The 18181-nt window shown below is 37.3% G+C and overlaps 1 pseudogene across 1 annotated transcript in view; it reads left to right on the forward strand.

The window, feature by feature from the left end:
* The window catches only part of LOC307055613 (centrosomal protein of 78 kDa-like), a 591539-nt pseudogene that overhangs the window by 566165 nt on the left and 7193 nt on the right, over nt 1-18181 (forward strand). Inside the window, exons 6-11 of the transcript in view lie at nt 1520-1694; nt 3693-3806; nt 5803-5866; nt 8647-8921; nt 10112-10155; nt 11569-11699. The product of the transcript in view is annotated as a centrosomal protein of 78 kDa-like (transcript). The remainder of the gene's footprint in view (nt 1-1519; nt 1695-3692; nt 3807-5802; nt 5867-8646; nt 8922-10111; nt 10156-11568; nt 11700-18181) is intronic.

Consider the following 18181-nt stretch of genomic DNA (forward strand, 5'->3'; position numbering starts at 1 on the left):
AACTCTGGCTGGTGGGCCAGATCCAGCCTGTCGCCTGGCTTTGTAAAGGAAGTTTTTCTGGAACATAGTCACACCCATTGTTTACATGGTAGTTATGGCTCCTTTCACCCTACACCAGTGGGGCAGAGTAGTTGCAACAGGAACTGTATAGCCCACAAATCTGGAAATGTTTAAATTTAGATTTTAAAAAGTGAAAACTTCTTTGAGCCTATACAGGGCAAGTCCATTGACCCCTGAGGTAGAAAACAGTCAGGAACTTGGGTGCGGAAGCCAAATGGCCTAGGTTCAACTTCCCTTTCTCCCACTTCATAGCTAGTGACCATGGGCAAATCACTTAACCTCTATGCCTCATTATGAGGTTTAAATGCACTTATTTGTATAAATAGTGCCTGGCACATACTAAGCACTGTGTAAGTGATTGCTGTTGTTTCTGCTTGGAGCTTTAATAAGTTATTGTTAATAGAAAAATGACACTAATGATTTTCCTTTTAGAGTAACAAAGGTACTTTGAGTCTTTTACTTTTTCAGGAATGTAATAAGACTTTTTTCATTTACAGTCAGTGTTCCCTGTTACCAAAATTTACTTTATGAATATAAAGAATTGAATGTCTTCAAGACAGTACTTTTGCTTAAATGTCAAACCATTATTTTCCCAAGGCACATCAAACTGGCTCTGCAGAGTCCAGGCCTCTAAAGCTGGTGTGCACACCCTAGGTAGCATGTGAGAGACATTTTGTAAATATAGTCTTTTAAATAATGCTTGAGACTTCCCTGGCGGTCCAGCAGTTAACACTATGTGCTCCCAATGTAGGGGGCTTGGGTTCGATCCCTGCTCAAGGAACTAGATCCCACGTGCCTGCCATAACTAAGAGCCCACATGCCACAACTAAAAGATCCGCCATGCTGCAACTAAAGACCCGGCACAGCCAAACAAACAAACAAATAAATAAATGACTCTTTATAAAAAATAAGTAAAATAAACTAATGCCTTAGGAGTTAGGAAAAGAAAATATTAGAACATTTTTACCTTTGTATTATTTTAAAAAATCTGTGTAGTTTATCATGTACATAAATTATATGTATGGAACTTTGTGTATATAATTTGTTAATAAATAAGATGCATATTAAAAAGTTTTCTTATGGTTTGCCCAGTCAGGTGTTTGGAGGCCATTGGAGGACAGGATGATGAAATATAGGGCCTCAGCAAAGATAGAATTTAGAACCAATTCCCTGACTTAGAAGATAAGGAAAATAATTCATAGACTGTAATTGAGTTGTCCGACTTTACGTAAGTGTTCAGAAACAGGAAATGCAGTGGCTAGAATCTAATCACTGACCGAGCAGAATCTGGGTCACTGGACTCGTAAACCAGAAGTGACTTGAATTTCTCAGGTTGATGCTCCTGGCATATATGCTTGATCTGTGTGTGTGTGTAAATCTCTGACATAATAAGCCATACTCAGGCACACCCTGTTTCCTTATTCAAGCATCTTAATTTCATCCCATTAAATCTTTGAAGTATCAGACTACCAGAAGGCATGAAGAAACCTGGGCTGAGAGTCTTCATTCCAGGAGACGTGATCTTGACTGCATGGCTGGTTTGAGGCGCATCACTCTGAACTGCAACACGCTCATTGGTGACCTGGGTGCAAGTGCTTTGGCAGAATCTCTTAGTGAGGATTTATGGCTTAGAGGGAAATTCTAAAATTGAAAATATTGAATTTTTAATATGCTTAGCTTTTGGCATGATACTATTGTGATAGGATTTTTTAAAGCCTCATTTTACTGATAGCTTTTATTTTGCTTTTAAACTTTCTCTAAGAGTTGCATATATCCTTTATAGAAAATACAGAGTAACAAGAGAACAATTACCTATAATTTTAATACCCAGATATAATCACTGTTCATTTTGGTGTATATACTTTCAGTCTTTTTTTTTCTACAAATATATATGTACACTTAGGGATTACAAAAATAGAATTGTAGTATACTTGCTATTTCACATTCCTGCTTTTTTCACTTAATGATGTATCATGTAGTATTGCGTCGTATTGATGTCCCCTAGTTTAATCAATTCGTTGCAATTCTATTTAGACAGTTTGCTTTTCCCTGTCAGAAACAATGTGAATACGTTGTATATACATCTCTGTGTCCATCGGGATTACTTCTGTAGAATAAGGTACTACAAGTGGAATGACTAAGTGTGACATATTTTTAAGACATTTGATACACATGGCCAAATTGCCACCCAGAAAGGCTATGCCAATTTGTAGTCCACCCCAACAGTAGACGTGAAGCCTGCCTCTCACAAACACTGGCCTGTAGCACTTGTAAAAAAATGTAAAACTACAAAAATGAGTACCTCTCCATTTTCTATGCAAGTGGGATTACTCCAAATTTTATAACTTTTTTCAATTAATTTAGTATGAGCATTTTAGCAAGTCAGTAAATTTGCATCTCCTACATCATTTTTTGTGATTGTTCAGTATTCCATTATATGAATATGCCACAGTGCACATAGCTTATCCATTCTTGTATATAAGCTTTGTCCAGTTTTTCAGTTACAAATAGTACTCTGATATATATCCTTACCTATATCTCTGACTATTTCTTTTGGTTAAATTCTTAGAAAGAGAGTTGTTGGATCCAAAGGGTATAGACATTATTTAAAGGCTTTTCTTACAGAATCTTGGCTTGATCTGATAGGAGAATAACCACATTTTGTTTTATTTTGTATTCATTTGATTGACTGGTGCGGTTTACTGGCTGTTTGTATTAATTTGGCTATTTGGTTAATTATACCCTGTGTCCATTCTTCTGTAGTGAGAGTTTGTAAGGGTTGTATCATATCCTGTCAGATCCGTATGTCTGACTTGCTATTTCTGTGTGTCATGGGGGTGTTGAAAGACTCCAGTTATTTTAATGTGATGGTCCACACAACACTTAAACAAAAGACTCATGATAGTTTCCTTTCATGTAATATTTTTTAATACCTGTGCTTTAGTGATGATCCCTTTGGTTTAAGTGAGTAGGTTGTTCAGCCCCAGAACTACTAGAATTCATGATCCGTTTTTCTGGTTTTTGTCTGACCTTTTACTGCGAGGGTTCTTGACCATCATACTTTCATGATAGGTTTTTAGTATGTATTCTCTATTCACACATTGTTGAAAGTTTTTATTATTTGTATCCTCTTAGACTTGTCTTTTTTTCCTCTAAAACTAACAGTTATTACATTTCTTCTATTTTGTTTTCCCCTTTGAACTAGTTTCAAGTGTGATTTGGAGCTGAAGATCATGATCAAAAGAATGCAGTGCATTTCTGAGCTCCACCAGGTTTTGCTTGTGAGGTTTACATGCCCCTGCCACCCTTGCTAATTATGAACTGAGATTCATTTTGTGATGCTTTTTGCTCATAGGTAATATACAGTTATTCTCCAGTTCTGTAATTGTAAAATATGTTGTATGATTTATTGGTACTAAAGCCAGGGTTATCATTGCACATCCAAGAAGAGGTTTTTAAATTGGATTATGCATTATGTGTGTGCGTATATGTTTTTGTTTTTTTCCATACCCCAAATTACAAACCTGCCATGACTTGTCCTGTGCAGGACTCTTCCACACGTGAGAAAATGAGAGTTGTCTATATGTTAAATCTGTAGAGTTAGCAAGTGACCTTTTGTCTTTCATCGAAAGCACTTGACCTGCAGCAGTGCGGCCTCACCAGTGAAGGAGCAAAGGCTTTACTAAAGGCCCTTGAAACCAACAGAACTCTCCTCGTTCTGGATATAAGAAAAAATCTGCTTGTTGGTATGTGGTCACTTTTTTTAAATTGATAAACACATAGCAAAACAAAAAGAATTTGTTCAGGTATTGACAGTTTTTTAAAACTTAATGTGTTTAACTTTCCTCATCATATCCAGTTGGCCCTTGAACAACGTGGGCTTAGGGGTGTCGACCCCTACGCAGTTGAAGATCTGGGTATAAGTTTATAGTCAGTGGTTCCACATCTGTGGATTCAACCAACCTTGGATCATGTAGGACGATAGTACATATGTATTGAAAACTATGCGTGTGTCAGTGGACCCGCGAGGTTCAAACCCATGTTGTTCAAGCTTCAACTGTACTTTTCTAGTGTTGCACTTCCCTTATGTTTTTAGCAGCTAATGTACTAATTAAAGTGAATTATACTTGTAAATTTTTCTTATCTCTACTCTGAATAGAGGTGAACCTAGATACTAAGCCTGCTTCCACCAAGAGCATTATTTCTTTCCTGTGCAACCTCTGAATTCTTGCCAGGAGTACTTTATTCATTTGTCAGATTCACAAGTAATTTTGTAATCATCTTCTGTGTGCCAGATACGGGTTTAGGGACTAGGGATAAGGCAGTGAACCAGACAGACAAAAGTCTTGCCCTCATGGAGCTTACATTCTAGTGAAGGAGATGAGATAGAAATGAGTAAACAGATAAGTAATATAATTTTAGAGAGTAGGAAGTGCAAAACTATCTTAATGTAAGGAGAGTGAGGGAGAGCAGGTAGGACTCCATTGGATAGGTTTGTTAGGGGACAGCTTCAGTGGAGAAGTGGCATTTGAACGGAGACCTGAATGAAGAGAGGAGCAAGCCATGGAAGATGTGGAGTAAGCACATTCCAGGACAAGGAGGCAATGAGTATGTAGGCATGTAGGTGGGTGGAGTATTTAAGGAAAAGCAAGGAGGCCAATCTGGGCAGAGTACCGAGTGAAGAAGAGTGTGGTATGACATGAGGTCAAGGAGCTAGCCAGGGGTCTGCTCTTGTAAAGTCCTGAAGGCCAGAGTAAAGATGTGGATTATTCTAAATGAGTAGAGGGGTTTGAACGGTTTGAACTGGAACAAGGCATGATCCAAATCGTATCTGAATAAGGTGACCTGGTATAGAGAAGGGACTTGGGAGGATCAAGAAGAGGAACAGGGGGCTTCCCTGGTGGGGCAGTGGTTGAGAATCCGCCTGCCGATGCAGGGGACGCGGGTTCGTGCCCCGGTCCGGGAAGATCCCACATGCCGCGGAGCGACTGGGCCCGTGAGCCATGGCCGCTGAGCCTGCGCGTCCGGAGCCTGTGCTCCGCAACGGGAGAGGCCACAACAGTGAGAGGCCCGTGTACCGCAAAAAAAAAAAAAAAAGAAGAGGAACAGGGAGACCAGTTAGGAGGCTATCACAGTGCTCCAAATAAGAGATGTTTATGGCCTAGGTTAGGTTGGAAGTTTGCAGCAAGTGAAAAGTGGTTGAATTCAGGTTGTGTTTTGAGGGTGTAGCTATCAAGACCTGCAGATAGATGTGAGGTATGAAGGAAATAGTACCAAGGAGAGAAGTCATTGATGATTATGTGTGCAACTGGGTAGTATCACTTAGAAGAAGGGGGCTGATGGGAGGAGCAGCTTTTGAGGGAATATCAGGACTTGGTTTGTTATCTTGGATGCCCTGGTTTGATATCTTAGATGCTGTTTAGGTATCGAAGCGTCTGGACGGTGCTCAGACTGTACTTTGTATCCAAAGGTATCCAAAGCCACTTTAGATGCAAAAATGTTTAAAGTTGACCTTTGCTGCTGCCAATATAGTAGCCACTGTGGGCAGTCTGCAAGATGGCATCTTAGGTTTCTGAGGAAGAAATTAGAATACACAAAGGGGGAAATAAGTGTATAATTATATAATGTAGATTTCATATTTAAATGTATGGGAAAAGCAATAATTAGTTGGCTTTTGGTTTTAAATGGAAATAGCCACTCATTGGAAAATAATTACTCTAATTTCAATTCATTTTACTTTAGATCATTCTGTGATGAAAACAGTTACCAAAAAAGTTCTCCAGGTGGAAGGAGTGCCAAGTCAGAGGTATATAACATGTTTCAGTTCTCTCGGAAGAATTTCTCTTTAATGGCTTGGTTTTCTTTCTTTCTTAAAAGAAAATTATCAAGGTACTTTCTGCCATCTTAAAACTAAGATTTTAGTCAAATCAAATGGCTTTTCTGTTTTTGAAAATGTTGTGTGATGCTTTAATTTAGGTTCCCAAATATGCAGACTGAAAACCTTTTAACTTTTTATTTTCTGTAACATATTATCGTTAGCCACAAATAGTCTTTTTTTTTTTTGGTGATAAGAATGAATAGCAGGAGCAGCATTTGTGAAACCAAATCTAATATGAAACTGACTCTTTCTTGTGAGTAAATTTGAATTTTGAAACAGCAAAACAATAAGGTTTAATAAAAAGCAAAATAAATTTTTTATGTTTATGATCTGCCAATTTCCCAGAAAGAGTTTTGTGATGACTTTAGTTATATACCAGATACATTAAAATCACCAGTGGACAACACATCTTTTATTCAGGGGCCCTCTGAAAGTTTTAAAAATTTGTTGACTTCATATCACTGAACGGTCCACTTTAAAATGGTTAAAATTATAAATTTTCTGTTTTGTGTCATTTACCACAATTTTTAAAAAATGTGTTGTTTGAAGATTTTTGGGTTTTATAAAGGTATTGTATTAGCATAAAAATGAAAAATTTAAAAGACCACCTCTAATCCCATTATCCTATCAAGCAATATTTACATTTTAGTTTTCTCTTCCTGCTGTCTATAAACATAATTCCACATAGCTTCGATATAATTTGCCATTCTTTTCATACTAAATTTAAATTCTGTGATTCATAGTTATACTTTTTAACATTGCATTCACAAGGTTTCATTGAGTAGGTCAATTTTTTAAATTGGTGAAAAATTGGAAATAACCTCAAATAAACTATTGTAAACATCTTCATAAATACAGCTTTTTTTTTTCTACTTCAAGTTGTATGTTTTTGATTCTCTATTCATCAACTTGCTTGGACAATAGTGTATTAAATAAGTTGTTAAGAGTGTTTATGAAGTCAAAAAAAAGCTTATGATCGTCTGCCAATTGTTATTTCCAGAGAGTGATATTTTAATAATCAAATAGTACATTCAAAGAAGTTAAGATTTGTGATATCACACTAATTAGATATTATTATTAAAAATTTATATCATATGTAAAGCATTTTTAAAATAGCTACATTGACTTTTGCTATGATATTAGAAATGGAAAGATATATAAATAAAACATGTATATGTAAAACATATTAGGAATTCTGTAAAATTAGTACAGAATAATAGGGCATCATGGAATGAGAACAGTTAAACATTTTTTTTTAGTTAGCATGATTAAACAAAGTGGAAATGTAACTGAAGTATACAAGCTCATTGAACTCTTTTAAGAGTAATTTTATTTCTTGGGCTTTTTTTTTGTATTTGCCTCAGTTATTTGGAGACATAGAGGTAAGCGAAATCAGTATCTGGTTATATACCTAGATCCAGGTGAGTATAGGGGTGAAATAATGGTGTGAATTGTGCCACATTTATATTGTACTTATGTATGCCTAATAAAAGATGGGAACTTTTATTAGAAATTTTTTAATCTCCTAACAAGAAAAGTGCAATTTAAAAAAATTTTAATACAAATGTATTTGCATTAGTTTCTGAAAGTAAAGGAAGGGTATACACATACAAACCATATGCATACAAACATTCTTTTGATGGCAATTAAGTTAAAAAACACAATAAAATAGCACAAAATGAACTGAGCTCCTATATATTTTTAAGAGGGATGTAAATCACAGAGGATCGTGTGGTGATTATCAATAAGCTACACTCTATGAAATATTTGTCCTGTATTACCGCATACACTCCATTTTACCCGGCATCCTAATGCTGCTAAAATATAGTAGAAAGCAGCAGCATAGCACAGGGAGATCAGCTTGGTGCTTTGCGATGACCTAGAGGGGTGGGATAGGGAGGGTGGGAGGGAGGCTCAAGAGGGTGGGATATGGGGACATGTGTATGCATGTGGCTGATTCGCTTTGTTGTGTAACAGAAACTAACACAGAATTGTGAAGCAATTATACTCCAATCAGGATCTATTAAAATAAATAAAATAACATAAAATATAGTAGCTTTGAAGGATAAGTATAACCATTTTAACCTATGATGTTTGTTTTCAGTAAATTCAAATTAAATATTTAAATGTGAATTTTAATATATGGCTTGTTCTAAGTAAAATATTAACACGTAGGTCTAGTTTCTGCAACCAAGTGTTTCATATAAAGATACTTGCCTCTTTACTACTGAAATATAGGGTGGGTCTCCACATTTCACTCTTTCATCCAGTGGGTTTCGTTTGTTTTTTTGTGTGTTTTCTATATGAAATCAAAGGAGCAGTGAAGGTTGACAGGCTTATAGGAGGGTGAAATTGACCCACCTACCCCCCAGCAACTTGCAGCCTTAGAACTTGTATTGTTTTTACATAGAAAAATTCATCTTCAATTTAACTTTTGGTCTACTTCTGAAGATTCTGTCTGGCAGAAGTCATGGGTGTATCTGTGTTTCTGTGTCCTTGAGATTCAGAAATGCCAAAGGTGTTCTAAGATTCAGGAAACTTGAGTGTTTCTGCATGATACATAAAATGTATCATACTTTGGGATTTTTTTTTAAACTTTATTTTTGCATTTCTGCACATCTCAATACTTTTGTTTTAGTTAAAATAACTTGTTACTGTAGAGAACTTATATATTTTTTTAATGCTGGCTTATGTAAAACCTTTGTACAAAACCGATCCTCTTTTTAATGGGCTTGGCATCATTGTCAAGTGCCTTTTTGATTCCTTTCGACGTGTGCACGTGTGACAGTTGCTGTGTAGACCTTTGGTGCATCTTGATTCCTTGTTTTCATGCTTTGTCAAACGTAGTCTTGGCCGCAAAGAAGCCTGTAAGTAATGGAAGGAAACACTCTGCTGGTAAAGAATGTTACCCTCCTGAACCGCTACCACCTGGAGTGTCTGGTTTCCGGCCATTGTGTCCTGCAGAAAGTGCAAAAAGCAACAGGTAACCTGTTTGCATTCCCTGTCTTTTTCAGTCATTTAGAGTTCTTTATTTTGGACCTTGTATTATGTGGGTGGCCTCTGGTGCTTTGTGTAGAGGAAAAAAGGTAACTCACACATAGCTTCTGCCTAATGAGCCCTCTAAGGAAGAAAAATTAAAAGTAATTGGGAGTTTCAAGTTGTTTCTCAAGTGTCACAACAGAGGTAACTCCGTGGGAGTCTTGAGGAGACTAAAATGATCACCAATTGTGCATGTGAGAAAAGTTTGATTAAAGGCAGGTGTAGTTGAGCGAAGCCCTACAGCACAGAAGTAGGAATTTGGATACGTACGAATGGGAAAAAAGACATTTTAGGCATGGGAAATAGTTTAATGCAGAATGGATGAAAAATATGCATGAGACCTATTCGAAATCAACTGGCTTATTAACTCAGTAAATCAGATTTAGTGAGTCAAACTAGCATTACCTGATTTCTTATCCAGGGGATAGCTGTTCATAGTAATTTTTGTCACAGAACAGTAAATAAAATGGTTGAATTATAGCTTTAGGCTTGCTAAATGAAATAGATGGCTCTAGATGATCTTCAGGTGACTTACTTGGTAGTAATCAGGAAATTGGGGATTAACAATTGCTTAAGAAAACAAAGAGAATTGATTTTAAATAGTACTTGAAGTAGTTACTGTGTAAAATATCTGTTCAGTTGCTCATGTTAAATGGATGTTTCTAATCCCCACTGGACAACCGACTACTTTTTTGCAAATGGTGATGTGAATTGCTGTTGCATAAACTATAGTGTTGAATCCCCAGTGTTTGCACTTGAGTTTCACAGCTCTGTGGTTTCCTATCTTCTTCCTGAGACACTTAATCGCAGGTCCATCCTCGTCACACAGGGGGGTAAATTAGAGAACGATTAATATCACCATTTAAAGAAGAGAGACTGAAATCTCAACCATCCTGAACATAGGAGCTGAAGGGGCCTCTCAGCAGTTCAGAGAGTTATTACCAAGCCAGTAGGCTGAATTCTGTTGTGTTTTCTCCGTAGCAGAGCCCTCCAAGTCCTTGTTTTGAGCTTATTTATTTTTATACACAATTCTGTATGGATACTGTTCATACTACTAAATAGTTGTATTAACTGGGTTTAACTGGTGATGTATTTACATGAAGATCTAACTTCGTTTTGTTGATATCTTTTTAGGGGCTTTCCATTCATCAAAGCTCGTGATGTATGTAATCGGTGGTGTGTAGCTATCATATTTATGATATATAGGGCTTGAATTGGGAAAGGTGGATGGTCATTCTTCTTGCTTTTTAAACTGACAGAGCCTTACAAGAAGCATTTCCCTCTCTGAAATAAATCCATATAAAACATGTTTGGTCGCTCTCCCAATGCAACTGTGTAGTTGTGTGGATTTGGCACACAACGGGCAGCCTTGTGGTGATGTCTGTAAACAAGGAAGCCTGTTTTCCAGTCCGCAAATCAGCTGTTACCCAGTGAAACGAACTTGACTGCCATTTCTGACCCCTCACATGGAGCTGTCATACTCAAGAATGTTCACGTTTTCAAGAAACGTTGTTTGCGGGCTATATGTACAAATTCCTGATCTGAAAGCCAATATAAAGCAACATCTCCCAAACCTCTGCTCTCTCACCAAGGCCACACACATTCCCTCGCTTATGGCCTCATGGCAAGCTAATACTGTCAGTATCAGATTCTCCTTCCCAGTGGTCTTGGGAGACTGCATAGTTGCTCTGTGAAAGGCACCACTGCTGAGGTTGAGAGAAGAGCATCTTGGGTGTCAATCCTGGCCTTGCATTCCCAGAGAGAGGGGTGTGCACCTCGTTCTCCTGTTAGGGTTTTCCTATGCTGCAGGGTTTGCTGCTTGTTGTCAAAATGATGTCCTAGTGACTTGTCTTCTGCGTGGTTATATAATCCCAGCACAGTTCTTTATGATCTGTAGACTTTTATGGGGTTGTGGCCAGGTCAGTTTTTAAATGTTTGGAAATGTCCTATTGAACAACATTGCAGTGGCAGTGAAGCTTGCTGGGAGAATTGTTGCCCTAGTTTTGGCTTAAGGGTGGTGAGAAGATGAAATTTTTGATGGGTCAGTTTTAGTTGTGTATGTGTATGTGATTTATTTTTTTAAATTCTAATGTCTATTATTCACAGCTTAGATATGTTGACTTTCTGATTATTCATCAGTCCCTTTACTGATGTATTTTCCTCTGAAAAACTACATTTTCTTCCAGACTGTTTTTGTCTGATGGTGAAGAATAAATTTTTCATTTGCAGTATAAAGTTGATCTGAGAAAAAATGTTTACCTTGGATCTTCACTTGGCTTCTGTGAAAGAAACTTAATAAAATAATATGGGCAATTCCCATTACTAATCCTAACCACGTACAACAGAGGTCTGTACAGTAACATAGCAAAAATAAGTTACTGTACTTTTACTTAGTCATTGCCTATTTTACACTAAAGAGCAGTGAGAGACATTTATAAATAATGATACCTCAGATCACTTTTGTTAAGTGTCCTCTAATATTTGGATATTTGGTATCTGGCTTGTGTTGTCTTTTATACAATCTTGTCTTCTTTTTTTGCACTTTAGTTTAACAACTCTGTGGTTTCCTATCTTCTTCTTGTGACACTCAGGTCCATCAGAATTTCCTGTGACTGTGACAGTAGAGAGTCCTTCCTCCTCAGAAATCGAAGAGGTCGATGATTCCTCAGAACGTGTTCAGGAAGAGCCAGAGAAAATCCGTTTGAAACAAGAAGCATTGCAGGTACAAAGTTATCACTTTAAAGCTATAGAGAAGATTATTTTTCAAACGGAAGGCTGATTGCAACACAGCACAGCTTGTGTGAGGGTTCTGTTTTCTCCTCCCATCTGCATTGTATCCCCTTGAATGGTTCCTTAAGCTTAGACCAAGGTGAATGGTGGACATTTGAACTCTAAGAAACTAAAATCAAAACATGTCGTTAGTAATATATTTTCCTTTGCTTAGAACCTTAGTATATTAGATTTAGGGAGAACCTTAGTGATCATAAGATAAGGAAATTGAGTTCTGAATGAATACAGTCAGCTGATTCAGTGCTCTTGTTTTACAGATGAGAAAATTGACAGTTCTAGTTGAACTCTCTTTTTATAAGAGGAAAATATGGCCTCATTTTAAATAAAAGTAAAGTTGAAACAAGTTTTGATGTTGATATTCTCCTTTCCTAAAATCAAAAATATCAAGAAGCTACATTCTATTACCAAATAAACCTGACCTCTAATGTCATTCCATACTTTTGTTTGTATGGACAGAAAAGAAAAATTGATTTTTATAAGAAATTTTTGCACCTCAAAATTAATATATTTATTTTATTTCAACTTTAATGCAGAGCTGAACATTTCTAGTAAATAAAGGAACACCATTTGGGGGGGACCTTGTCTTTGTGCTACAAAGTCCATGTTTAATTTTTTAAAATTATTTAATATGACTTTCTCTTCATATGAAACATGACACTTGACAGGTTTCAGAACTAATTATCCCATTATTGTAGGACTACGGGAATTACTCTTTGATTTTCAAAAGAGAAAGTTAGATTTTTATTTTTTAATTAAAATTAATGATAATATAGAGAAATTTTAAGAGAAGAACTTAGAAAATTATGAAATGTTAGAGTAGGAGAAATCTATAGTTCATGTAGAGTTACTCCCTTTCGTTTTATAAATGAGCACCTACAATTTGTAGAACGCAAGTGGTTTATTAGTAAATGGCAGAGTATGACAAGACCCTAGAGCATCTAACCCGCATTCCTTGTTATTTTAGATGTGGTGTATTCATTTCCTTCACGAATAGACCACGAGATTGTATTTGTAAAAGCAGTAATAGACACTGGGGAAGTCCAAGAAGTTTAAACACTGGGACCACAGAATAGCAGATTCAGAATGCACTGAGAATCCTTTTAGCTCTTCTCTGTTTTGACAAGACACTACAATGATGGTATCAACGTGTTTAAGTACATATGCCCACAATAATCAAGAGATTTCAACATAGTTTGGAAAGACAGAAGACAAGTGGAAGAGTGTGAAACTGAAGCAGTAGAACAGAGGAAAAGCATCACCTAGAATATGCACAGGGACCACGTGCAACTGAGGAGGATTCTGACCCCACCTGAAAAAGTAGCCCCATGCTCAGGTGCGCATGTAGGAGAGAGGGTGGAGTTAGTTAAAAGTGTGACAAATAGGGGAGCTCATTGAAGGGTTGTGTTTGGAGGAGTGGACTCCCAGCCCCGCCCTCACGCTCCTGAAATAAGCTGATTTCATTTTGAAAACAGTGAAACTGGCGAGAACTGGGGCAGCTAGTGTGAGTTTTTACACCCTAGAAAACTGTGTTTGGGGGAGATCCTGTTACAGTTACTCCCCGCTTCTTCCTGCATAAGAAGCCAATCAATCGTTGACTTCAGGGAGCTTTCTGCGCTCATTCTTAAATAGAAAATAACTGTCATTTGCCTGTTAGTTGAGTAAAGCTTACAACATGAGAGAGGGGGAAAGAGTGCAAACATATCCTAGTAGGACCAGGGACAATTTAGGGAACAGAATAATTTAAGAAAAAACCCTAATTAGTATCCTGAGAGAGGTTGAAAAAGAGCTAGCAACTATAAAATAAGACTAGGGTATTAATGAAAAGGAGAATGGTCAGAAAGCAAGAGGGGTCTCCTGGAAATGCAAATATGGTTGCTGAAATAAATTCAGTAGGAATTTAAAAAATTTCTCAGTATATAAAAAAGAAAGACACAATGGAAAATGTGATAGAAATATGTTAGAGAGGCTGCATCTGGGAGATCCCACATGTTACTATTAGAAAGTCCAGACCCAGAAAAAAAATGGAGGGAAGCTGTCAAAGGGCAACAAAATTCCCCACAGCTGAAAGTAGACATCAGGCCTCAGATTGAAAATAGTTATGCAAGATGAGCAAGAATAGACTCATACCTAGGCACCCTTCATTGTGAAACTTTAAAATACTGAGAAAATAAATTAAAATAGAATAAAATACTGAGAGGATACATCCATTCCAGAGAGAAAAATACTGGTCACCTAAAAAAAAAGGTTAAAATCTGACTTTATCATACTTGTCATGAGCACCATGGATCCTGGAAGGCATTAGAGAGATACCTCCAAAGTTTTTCAGGCACATAATTTTCACCCTAGGGGTTTGTATCCAGCCAAACTATCAGTCATACGTGGAGGCTGAAGAAGGTATTTTGTACCCAAAGAAATTTGAAAAATTGACCTCCTGTGCTACACCTTAAGCTATTTATAGACATAATCCAGCCAAATGAGGCAATAAACCAAGAAGGAAGGTAATAGGGGATTCAGTGCAGACTGCAGCTAGTCTAGAGTGGAGAGGCTTCTATTGATTGTGTGATTGAGAGCTTAGAAACACCTTGAGGCATATTGTACTTACTAGGTGTTAGGCACTGTTGGAAGGGAGGAGGGAGAGGAAGAGGAGAAGGAACTTGAACTCCAGAGGAGAAAAGGCTATATGGACATAAACCTGAAGCACACTAAACTATGGTTGATTTTTAACCTAGTATTGGTGAGGAAGGGAAGAATCCACTTCAACTTGACACTATAGATGTCCCCCTTTTCAGTGACACACAGGGGTAATGACCACCTATCTAATTTGTTGTCCAAACCAGAACTTGTCCAAACTCCTTACACTTCAATAGTGTAAGGAGGCACTCTAATGCTGTAACATCAGGACAACAGGTATAAACTGGAACAGCCCAAGGCGGCTTGGGGTATGTGGTCACCCTGCACAAGGGCAGTGACACTGGCACAGTATGGAACGAGGTGTAGTCTATACACAGAGACACAGTACATCTGCAGTGGGCAATATTCATTTCATTGTAATAATGGCAATACTGTCTTGGTTTGCAGCTTTTATTGTCAACGTGCATGTAATCACAAATAACTAAAGTAAACTATACTTAGTATGTACTAGTATTAACTTGGTATGTACTGAAATGTATTGTGTACTAGTATGTACTTAGTATATATTAGGCTCTAAGTGTTTTTGCATATATTAACTCATTTAATCCTCTGAGTAGCCTTATGAGGTTGGTGCTAATATCATTCCCACTTTTGAGAACAGGAAGCTAAGACAGGGAAGGAACTTGCCCAGGCTGTACCTAATTTAAGGATGGATCGAGGCTCTGAGTTTAGGCTCTCTGCCTGTTCTCTTAAACCTTACTCCGTACTGACTCTCAAATAACAGAAGACTTAACTGCACATAGAACAGAATATAAATTTCAACTTTGACAACGTAACAGCTAGGTTTGGAAGGTAGACAGGAGGTAGAAAAAAGGGAAGATGGTATGAATGTCCTCATTTTACAAAGCGTGACGTTGAGAGAGTTTCTAGTTGATCAACAATGTAGGTTTTTAAGTATATGACTACAAGTCAAAGAGATCATGAGCAGTGGAATAACTCATGATGACATAACTTTACTGAGCAGTGTGGACATAGGAAAGAGTGTAGAGGAACTAAACCCTTACTTATTAGTAAGTTAGAAAGTGAACAGATAACGCCTCCAATTTGTGAGAAAATAGTCATGGAAGAGTATTACTTGGACATGGAGAAGAATTCAAAATAACAATAGTTGGACCTCCCTGATGGCGCAGTGGTTAAGAAACTGCCTCCCAAGGCAGGGGACACGGGTTCGAGCCCTGGTCCGGGAAGATCCCACATGCCACGGAGCAGCGAAGCCCGTGCACCAGAACTACGGAGCCTGTGCTCTAGAGCCCGTGAGCCACAACTACTGAGCCCATGTGCCACAACTACTGAAGCCTGCGCGCCTAGATCCTGTGCTTCATAACAAGAGAAGCCACCGCAATGAAGAGTAGCCCCCGCTCGCCGCAACTAGAGAAAACCTGCACGCAGCAACGAAGACCCAATACAGACAAAAGTAAATAATAATAATAAAATAATAAAAAATAACAATATTTGACGTAAACCTCATAAAAAAGGAAATCCATACAGCCAGTAAACACAGAAAAGTGTACGACTTCATTAAGTAATAAGTGAAAAGTGAGTCAAAACCAAGGAAACTACATGTCAATCAGATTGACAAATACATAAATAAAAAGTCTGGTAGTATCAGGTATTGTAGACCTGAAGTACTGTGGGAATTTTCTACCCTGTTTATACTGGAGTATAAATCGACACAACTACTTTGGAAAGCATTTAGCCCTCTCCATCAACTGAAGGTATATAAATAGCCTGTGAGCCAGCAGCCCTCACCCCTGCCCTATGTAAATGCACCAGAATAATGGGTACAGCAGGATTCCTGTCCATGATTTGCATTAGCACAAACTGAAAACAAACCAAATGTCCATTAAGAGTCAAAAATTAAATAAATGATGTGTATTTGTACAGTGGGAAAACTATCCAGCAATAAAATTGAATGAACTAGAGCTACAGGCAGCAATGTGGATGAATTTTTTAAACCAACGTTGAGAGAAAGAAATAAGAGAGAAAGGACTTCATATACTATGATCCTGTACATAAAGTTAGATGTTGACACAACTAAACTCTTTTGTTAGGGATGCATGCAGGTTAAAGGAAATGACTGTCAAGAAGTGAGGTTGGTGTTTAACCGGGAAGAGGGAAGGAGCTTGTGATGAGAAAAGGATATGGGGGGTTTTTGCGATGCTGACAGATTCGAGTAGTGCTTATGTAAGTATTCTCTTTTTATTTGTCACATTGACAGTTTTGTTCTGTGCACTTCTCAGTACACATATCGTATTTTACAATTAAAAACTGCGTAAAGAATCGGTCGCTTCTTGAGTGCTGGATGTGGGAGTGGGATGAGACCGTTTCATTTTAAGCCCTTCACTACTGTTTGCATTCGCATGTTCATTCATTCAGCATTAATTGCACATATTCTATGTACCAAGCACTCTTCTAATTTTAACTCATGTAATTCTCACAAGAGCTCTGTAATATGGGAGCTTATCTCCATTTTATAGATGAGGAAGTTGAGGCCTAGAGTTATAGAACTTGTCCAAGGTTATGTAGCTAATGGGTAGTGCCAGGCCCATTTGCCTCAGAGAATCTGAATATTTACAATATAATCTAAAAGAGAAATTTAATTACTAATTATAAGCAAAAAAATTGCACATTAAAGAAGATGACAAGTTTTCATCTATCCAGTTAGAGAAAAACACACAGTCTGCCTTTCACACACGTACATCTTATATGTACGTGTGTGGCAGGGATTTTCCTTATTAAGCAATTATTTATTGACCGTCTACGTTGTGCTAGGCACAGGTGCTGGGGATAAACACTTAATAAAATACACCCCCTATCTTCAAATAACTTGCACTCTAAGTGAGGAAGTAAGCCAACAGTTATAGTAGAGGTTATATACCAAGTGATACATCGCTGATGGCAGTGTAAAATCTCAGAAATCTTTTGGAAAGAAGTCTGGAGATAGGTACCTCAGAGCCTTAAAAATGTTCATTTGCTTTGATCTCAAACTCATTTTTATGGATTTATTGTAAGAATGTTATTCTCAATATGGAAAAAAGCCTTCATGCATAAAAACGGTTATTTTGTCTGATAATATTGAAAAGTTGGAAAGAATTTAAATGTGTAAAATGGTTAAACAGTAAACCCACTCAGTGGAATATTTTGTAGCCCACACAAAAAAATCAAGGTTATGAATCCCCTGATTATATGAGAAATGATTGATTTCAATGTTAAATGGAGAAAAGTTGAACATAAAATTTGATATCCAATATGATGGGAGCTTTGTTCCAGAAAAATCACCCTAGCCGGTGTACAGAAGGGAGGAAGGGAGAGCAGATGGCAGGAAGGAAAATTATTCCAAAGCCTTATCATTAGCCTTACTTAAGTAATAGAATATCAAGCAAGTTTACTTTCTAACTTTTTTGGTTCCATATTTCCATGTAAGGGACATGAATTCTGAATACTTTGTAGGAGGAGGGTACACTTTTTCACAAAAATTGAACACTGTGTTCTAACTCCCTCCATTAGAGGGAGAAACTGTTGCATGTAATTGCACTTTGATGTGCTATTTAGAACCAGTCAGGAATTTTAGTCTACTTTCCTCTGACCGTGCTGAGGGTTTTTTGTTTTTTTGTTTATTTGTTTAGAATTTCTTTGAAATCAGTTTTAGAAGATTGATTAAACCATTATATTAAAAGTAGAGGAATTCTGCAATTTTTTTCCCTTTTTCCCCATTGAAAACTT

This window comes from Hyperoodon ampullatus (assembly GCF_949752795.1).
Source record: "Hyperoodon ampullatus genome assembly, chromosome: 7".
Classification (NCBI taxonomy): domain Eukaryota; kingdom Metazoa; phylum Chordata; class Mammalia; order Artiodactyla; family Ziphiidae; genus Hyperoodon; species Hyperoodon ampullatus.